The sequence below is a fragment of the Pygoscelis adeliae genome, unplaced genomic scaffold (genome assembly GCF_000699105.1).
Source record: "Pygoscelis adeliae isolate BGI_AS28 unplaced genomic scaffold, ASM69910v1 Scaffold45, whole genome shotgun sequence".
Lineage (NCBI taxonomy): Eukaryota > Metazoa > Chordata > Aves > Sphenisciformes > Spheniscidae > Pygoscelis > Pygoscelis adeliae.
Window position 1 is genome coordinate 2,580,506 of NW_008825114.1, and position 8,638 is coordinate 2,589,143.

Genomic DNA, 8,638 nt, shown 5'->3' on the forward strand with positions numbered 1-8,638 from the left:
TTTTATGGTTCAAGGACATTTCCTAACTACTAGAAGACATATTATAAGTGAGTCTAAAAGCCCAGCCATGACAACAGTAAATGAAACAAAACAAACATCATATGCCTGCAGAGAAAACTGGAAAAGGTAGAGGTAATAAACACTTTTGCAAGGATGAGAATGACACTTGGGAGCAGAATTATAAGGAAGAAAGTGGTCTCAGTGCAGACAGCACAGATATGAAGGTATAGACCTGATAAGCTTCTTACTAGCACAGACTCCCAGGGCAACAGCTATCTTGCAGGAGGTCCTCTGAACACCAAAAAAAAAAAAAAAAAAAAAAAAAAAAAAAAAAAAAAAAATCATGCTAAGGTAGGAAGAAGGCTCTGGATGAAGGCTCAGGAGCAGATCAACTTTTTGCATGAAGGGAAGGCTGAGGAATTAGAAAACAATACTGTTATGGCTCACAGCCAGACCACAAAAGCCTTGGTACCTAAAAGCAACTCTAGTTGATGGGCACTCGGTAGTAAGAGACCACAAGTGTCTCTTTTAGACTTATCCAAGTCCAGTTAAGAGGCAATTAGGTTAATTAATTAGGTTAATTAATTGCTTCTTGCCTGGCAAGATTTTCAGCAGAATGAGAAATCGCTTAAGTTAATTCAGAGCAGTGATGTAATTTTCCAAGTTCTACAAAATCTTGGGGCTCCCATCAATTAATTTTATGGATGGTCCCTAGTGCCTCATGCCTACCCTGATCCCTCTAACGACCTCTAAAACACAAATGCACACCTCTTGGTATAATAGTTTCATTTTCTTCCTTTACTCCCCTTATTCCACCAGACCTCTGAGGCCTGATATAGAAAAAAATCCTATCCTAAATGTATATATTTAAATAGAATTATTCTAAAATAGTGTATGATTACAGTCAGATCTAGAAATAAGTTTACTTAAATGTTTTACTGTTTTGTAGAAAAATACCTACCTGACAAATTCTTGATTAAACTGCATGCATGTAGTCTTTTCTTATTAATATTGTTATAATTCCGCCAGTCTTATACATACACTGTTTACAAATAAATTTAATACTGCCCTTAATCATGCTTTCTGTGATAACATGTTAAATTAGTGTTTCTAGAACTAAACATGCTGAGATTCAAGAGACAGCTCAAACTAACTATATATTTTTATCAATGTAGTTCTACATGTCCTGCACACTAACAAATACACTGAAAACAAACGGGAAGGTCAAGCTTTTGCAAAGAAAGAAAGAAACAGCCAGTAACAGAGAATAGAAGAGTACATGAACTCTTGCATTCTGTCAGCTTGGTCAGGAATACTTACCAGGAGTAGGGGGAAGAATTGATGGGTCTCTACTTACACCATTAGCACTGTGCAAAATAGTTTCTGTTGTTTCTGAGTAACAGAACATTGTCACCCATATGTTTCTCTCTCCTGCACACCTCTGTAACTATCCAATATGGAAACTGAGTACACCTAAGTCTCAACCATAGTAGGGGACTTCTGGGCACACACAGAAACTGCAAATTTGCAGGCTATGCAGACTAGTGCATCCAGAATGAAGCAAAGCTGAACAGAGGCATATAAGATGCTGTTTTGAACTTTGGTAAATAGTAAGCACTTATATCCTGTTTGGATCTGGTCCTTGACCATTGGAGGGAATTCCTTTCTACCTTCTTAATATTCATCACATTTTGCCAGTCTAAGAAGTCTCTTTATCTTCCGTTACCACTACAGAGCCCAGCATGCATACAAAGTCATGCCTAAAATATCAGTTGCAATATAAAGGCTTATATATATCTATGTGTGTGTGTGTATATATATATATACATTTGAAATTACAGAAACTTTCATCTTTCTCCACCGGTCCTTCCTAAGGTGTATTAGCCAGAGAATATTATAGCAGAGAATGAGCTCCATCCTGCAGTAGCTGTCATTTAAGGCAGTTTGACAGTTTGTATGTTTGCTTGGTTTCTCTGATCAAATCCACCTGATACGCGATGTCAAAATTTGGGTCACATAATTTTCAATGTGTAAGTTTGATAGACCTGCAAGATGTGTGGTAGATAGCTTTGTAACACAGCTATACATCAGTGTGTAATTCTATTTTTAGATACATGACTAAGTCTCACAAAATATTTCATACCTCTTGTTAGTCTATACATGCTTCTTCAGAAATACTGTACTAAATTTCCCATGCTATTTTCTGAAGGAGTCCCATAATTGTGCCAGCACCTTCCAACCTCGCATTTATTCAGTTACCTAAAAACTGCATGCAGATCACTAACTGTGAAAATATCCAGATAGCTATAAGCTAGGTGTGAATTTTAATCTGCTTCAAATTTGTTACTGTTCCATGAGAGGAAGAATATGAGAAAAAGAAGTTCCTAATTTCTAGTGTGTGTGTGTGTGTGTGTGTGTGTGTGTACACACACACACATCCTCACTAAGGAATTATACTTTATTTTAAGTGAGTTCCTAGTCTGGGGTTTTGCTCTGGACTATTTCCCTTGTTTCTCAGGCTTGTAGCTGTGTACCTGAATGGCAGATCAAAGATCTGAGAGCTATTGTTTTCCATTAATGCTTTTTAAAATTCATTTTTGTGGGTTTTTTTAATACAGATAATCTTGCCAGAACCAGTCTTTGTAGATGCCTACATGATTCATATTCTAAAATATGTTGCCTTGTTTCTCATGCAATGCAGACTGAGCCCAATGCTTCCCTTCCCTGCAAAATAGAAAATATTTTCAAGTTTTGAATATATTTTTTCCTAAATCCTGCCTAGTCTCTGCATTTTTAATCTAATGGCCCTCAATGTTTTCTGGAAAGTGGATATTACAAAAACTAGCAGCAGTATTTTACAAAAGTACAATATCCATCCTTCACTTATCCTTATAAAGGTTCTCAAGATTTATTTTAGAGTTTAGGGTTTGGAAACTTACAATTGAAAACCTAGAGAGATGGGATCTGCACAAAACCCACCCTTTTGCTCCCATTGTCTTTTTTGTGTCATGGAAACAGAATGGAGTTATAAAGTGTTTATAAGGGACGACTTTCTCAATTATTATGAATTTCAACTCATTTTATGTTAATATTAAGACCCATGACACTGGCATGATTTGTCGTCTTATTTTACAGTTCTTGGAGAACTATATGCTCTAGGAGCAGAATGCCTAACTCCTTCCCAAGACAGCCATGCAGGGGTAGCAGAAGCTCTGTAAGTCTCATTGGTTCATGTGAGTCAATGTTCAATACCAGATTCCCACTTAAAAGGGAAAAAAGAAACCAGAAACAGAGATTTTTGGGGTTTTGTTTTGGTTTTGGTTTGGGTTTTTTTCCTGCTTTCTTTCTCCAATTCTGTATTTCAAAACCCTGCTCTGGAAGAATTTAAGTTAATCCATCGGATGTCCTGAAGAAACACAGGTTGTTAGTTCTTTATGTATGTATCTTGTCTATTTCATCAGTAGACATCTTCAGCTATTTTAAAGATAGAACATTTTGGCACTTGGAAGTGAAGTTAACTGTCCAAAGTCACCTGCCTAGTTTAGGGCGAAGCTGGGAAGATGAAGCTGAACCAAATTTATTGTACACTAAATGTGCCTCCTGTTTTACTATTCATCCATTAACATAAAATATTAATTCTAATATATGCTGAGAATAAAATAAAACATTATATAATGGACCATTTAGTTAATAACTTCCATGTTTTTGAAGGCAACTGTAACAGCAGCCCTCTAGCCCTCACGCTAATACGCAACATTCATTTTTGGTGAGGCAATTGTTAGAGTGCTTTAGCGTATCAGTTGTGCAAAGAGAACTGAACATAATAATCTGAAAAGTTTGACACAGTGTGAACTGGTTTTTCTTCTTAACATTTCAAGACCAGCAAAGATAAAAGGTGATCTCATAAAAAAAGTTTGACACAAAAATGGAGAAAAAACAAGTTAGCATTTTGTTAGAATTGGAAGCACAGGAAAAGGAGATGCTTGTGCAATTCTATGCATTACAATAGCAACTTTCTGTTGTGGTTTTATGCTGCTGCAGTGCCCTCTGTGTATTAATGTCACTATATATATTTAATTATCCCATGAGGTACAGTGGTTTTGTTCCTTCAAGATCAGGACAGCTTTGGCTGATATTTCTGTTCTTTGGGGTATACTATTTACCAAAGAAATAATAATTTATGAGTTCTTCCCATAGACTGGGATTTATTTCATATCTTCTTGTATAAATGTATGAGTTATTTAAGCCATTTTTTCCATGATTCTATTGGTTAACTTCTAATATTTATACTATCATAACCTAAATGTATCCATTTCAGCAACTGAGAAAAACTATACAGCCTGAAAAAGAAATTTCATTGATAATGTTAAATTAAAAACTACCAGGTGCTTTATTAATATAGTTAAAGAATCACTTCAGCTGATAACTGCAATAATGTTCAGAGGTGTTATTACACTAATTATCACTCAGTAATTAATACTGTTACCATTAAATCCAGAGAGCTTTATGTTGTTTAATATACTTCAGAGAAATACCTACCCCATTAGTCCATATCACAAAAAATATTCTGAGGATTTGGAATTCTGGTCTCAGACATCCCATCTGTAAGAGGTGGACAATATAAGTATTAAAGATACAAAGCAACGGGATAGATAAATTACTTGAGGGAAGTACCTGTTTTCAGTGGAGAAGAGGGTCCCCCTGCTATATATGGAAACAAAAATGTTAGAAAAGGCAGTGCTGAAAATACCTTAAAACAGCAACATTCTAAAAATACCTAAGCACATTGCTTTTCCATAAACTGTGAGCTTTGAATTCTCTTTAAAAAACACATGGTCCACTTTTGCTTGAGAAGACTTTGTTAGTGTGTTAAAATGCTGTATGCTGTTTTGTGCAAGCCCTGTACTTTTGTATGTAACACATACAGGTGATATATACCACATGACACCAGTTATTATGCTCCTTTTTTATGGGAATTCATTCCTTTTTTGCCCCACCCTCTCCACTCTCCTAGTTCCTCAGTATTACAGCATCACCCAAGAGAGCTCTAAATGATGCATGGCTAGAACAAAGGCAAGGGAATCTAGGGCACTGCCACAAGACTAGACAGCCTTAGTTTCTGCTGTAGCATGTAACAATGCAGAGTATTAAACATTTACACATCTGCTTGTTATCAGAATTGCTTATCTTGTACTTTTTAAAATAATAACTCCTTTGATTTTACTGTAGCATGCAATCTGCTCTTAGCAGGAAAGAAACACAAAAGAAATATTTCCAACCCCAGATAATCTTTTTCCCACAGAGAAGTAATGTATAGACATTAAAAACAAGGAAAAGAAAACCACAAAATAACAGTGAAAACAATGTAGATACAGCAGATATATTTCTCTTCCTCCTCATTCTCCAAAATCTGATTATATAGGATTCTTTGCAACAATTGCACAGACAGAAGAAAATAGCATAAAATTTTGGAGGTACTACGGCTAAGCTTAAACTATCAGTTACAGAATTTTCTTTGTTACCTGAAGCATCTATTTTAGCACCATTAAAGAATGCTCATTGTGTAACATGCCAAACAATACGAAAACATCTCTCCAGCACTGTTGTTCATGAATTTTTTCCATATGTCTTCAAAAAATAAAGTGACAAGTGAAAATTTAAAACTACTGTTGTAGAAGTTCAACGTACCAAAATGCCTGCTGACAACATATTTTCAGTATTGTCCCAGCAAAACTAACAAGCTAAATAAAGCTGCACCAGGTCAGTTATTTGGCTGGCAAATCTCCAATAAGATGACAGAGGAAGTGGCAATAGTGATTTAGTACTTGGTTTTCTTCTCTGTGTGATAGTAATGAATTAATGGTATCACACATTACAGTGAGGTGCTGTGCTGAGTCAGGCAGTTAGTTATCTTGAAATAGTTAGTAGCTGGAATTTGTCGGCCAGGAGGTCCAGGACCTCCTATTTTCGTATCAAATATGGATGCTACCCAGGATAGAATTTGTCCAGCAGATTGCAATTAATTGCACACAACTGAGTGGCTAAACATTGGAACAGGCTGCCCAGGGAAGTAGTTGAGTCACCATCCCTTAAATATTTAAAAGACGTGTAGATGAGGCACTTAGGGACATGGTTTAATGGGCATGGTGGTGTTGGGTTGATGGTTGGACTCGATGATCTTAGAGGTCTTTTCCAACCTTAATGATTCTATGATTCTATGATTCTATTCAGACTCCTCTGTTGTTTCAGTCAGAGTTGGCACTGTTTTCACCTTAAGTTCTTACTTCATACAGCTGTGAATTCTTTTGTTCTTGCAATACCTTGTTCAGGAGTCAACACGGTGCTGTACATAGCAAGAATTGATCAATATAGGCACATACTTGTGAAAGGCTTATTCCTTCAGCAGATTTCAGTAATGTGGGGAGTCTGGTATGCAGCACTACTCCTGGACTGAGGCCCACTGACTTCTGTTGGCCACCTCCTACATGGTGGGAAGGAAATGTGTGCCACAAACGGATGGCACCCACCAAGACGCTTCAGCAACAGATACATGTAAATCTCATCCTGTAGCTCATAGTTTGGGCACAAGGTTTGCTTCCTTCCCAGTGCTCTACAATACAAGTATTAAACTGTGTCATGGAAGTAAACGTTGTGTTACTGTAAAATGAACTCTCTCCTGGATGTACTCTAAAGATTCACACTGATTCCAACATCTTCAGGTGTATTATAGAGCAAAACAGGCCAATACAAGAAGAATATTTTCCAGATCCACCATAGCTTAGGTAAATTGATTTAAGTCCATTCATTCAATTCAAACTATTAGTCTCAAATCCAAGGAAGGAAAATAAAATCAATATAGCCATTTGAGAAGCTGACAATGCTTGCACCCGAATTCAGGGATATTAGAGTACACAGCCAGCACTTATTGATGTATGTAGAAAGATCATTAATATGATGTAGTTTAATCACCCCTACCAGAATTTTAATATTTTCAAGGGTTCTGTAAGATTTTAGTTCCTTTTGCCTATAAAAAGATGCCAGGTCAAAAGGGTCATACTGAATAGTCCATTTTAGGTATTGAAGTTATACCTAAAATACTTTCTGGTCAGTGTCTCCAGAAAAAAAATGTTGACCAAAGATGTGGCAAACCATCTCATGTGGTTATGCAGTATATGTGTACTTCCAGGTACTCACAGCAGTCCTGCTCAAATTATAAAACTGTGATTGACACATATTAAGTTAAAAGGTGCATGAATTTTATTTGAAAACTTCAACGGAAAAAGTCCTTTTAAGAAACAGTCAAAATTTCACAAACTTACTAAAATCCCCTGAACATGGGATCCTTTAAAAACAAGATATTTTGACTGCCATAACTGAACAAGATATGTTGATTAGCTATAACCAGACAAAATCACAATAGCACTGAAATTAAAAGAAAAAGTTTGTTTAAAAAAAAAGTTTGTTTACAGCAAAGCTTGCTGTAATGTCCCTTTAAGAAAACCGCTGTAACTTCACTGCCTTTCATTGTGTTATTCCTGCTCATCCAGCTGCAATAATGGAGAAGCAGGCCAAGTATCTGTGACAAAAAAGAAATCTTCAAAGTCTTTCATGCTTTTCTAACAATGTGTGCTGCTATATCACCTTAAAGTAAGGCCAAACACTCTCTTCCCCCCCCCCCCCAAAAAAGGAATTTTCTAACAAAAGGATCTTCTAGTCACAGACACCCCCTTCCCCTTCACTTTACATGAATGCAAAAGAACCTTTCTTACTTTAGTCAAAATAAAAATTCAATTTAAATGAAGCACGTACTAGACTTTCTTCTCTTAAATTACATGGGTATGCTTTTTTAATTATAAAGACCTTTCAGAAGTGAGTGTTGAAGCCCGCTCTCAAGAAAAGTCCATGGTTAACCCTCTGGTTTCCTCTGTTGCTAAAAGGAAAGAGAGTATATTTTTTACTTAGACTAGGTGAACTGTCAAATATCTGCATTTAAATGGAGTGTCTTTAGAACTGTTTATGCAACAGAGCTCAGGGCTAATGGTTTCCTTCAGTGCCAGGAAATAGAGGTACTTTATTTTGTAGAGTTCATTTGTGTTGCTGCTCTTGGATATGAGGCAAGCAAGGTAAAAACTAGAACTGCAAAGGAAGGAAGGCTGAGAAGCATACAAATACAAACTCAAAATGAGTTACCTGAAAGGCTTATCAAAGGTTTTCAAGTGTAACCGGCTGCTCAAAATCTTATAATTAAAACAAAACAAGAAAAAAGTCTTACAAAATCTGAACAGATGAGCTAGAGGAAAAGCTGGTTTTACATAATGCCACATGCTTCCATCTTGATGATTCAGCTAATTTTTCATTGTTTGTTACCTTTTTGGTCTGAGACATTTCTGGAAAGACAGAGCACTACAGTCTCATTTTGAGGGCGCTCAGAAGGCATGAGCGGGACAACCAGGGGATCAGGCCCAGCCAGCATGGATTCATGAGAGGCAGGTCCTGCTTGACCAACCTGATCTCCTTCTATGACCAGGTGACCTGCCTAGTGGATGAGGGAAAGGCTGTGGATGTGTTCTACCTGGACTTCAGTAAGGCATTTGACACCGTCTCCCACAGCATTCTCCTCGAGAAGCTGGTGGCTGAC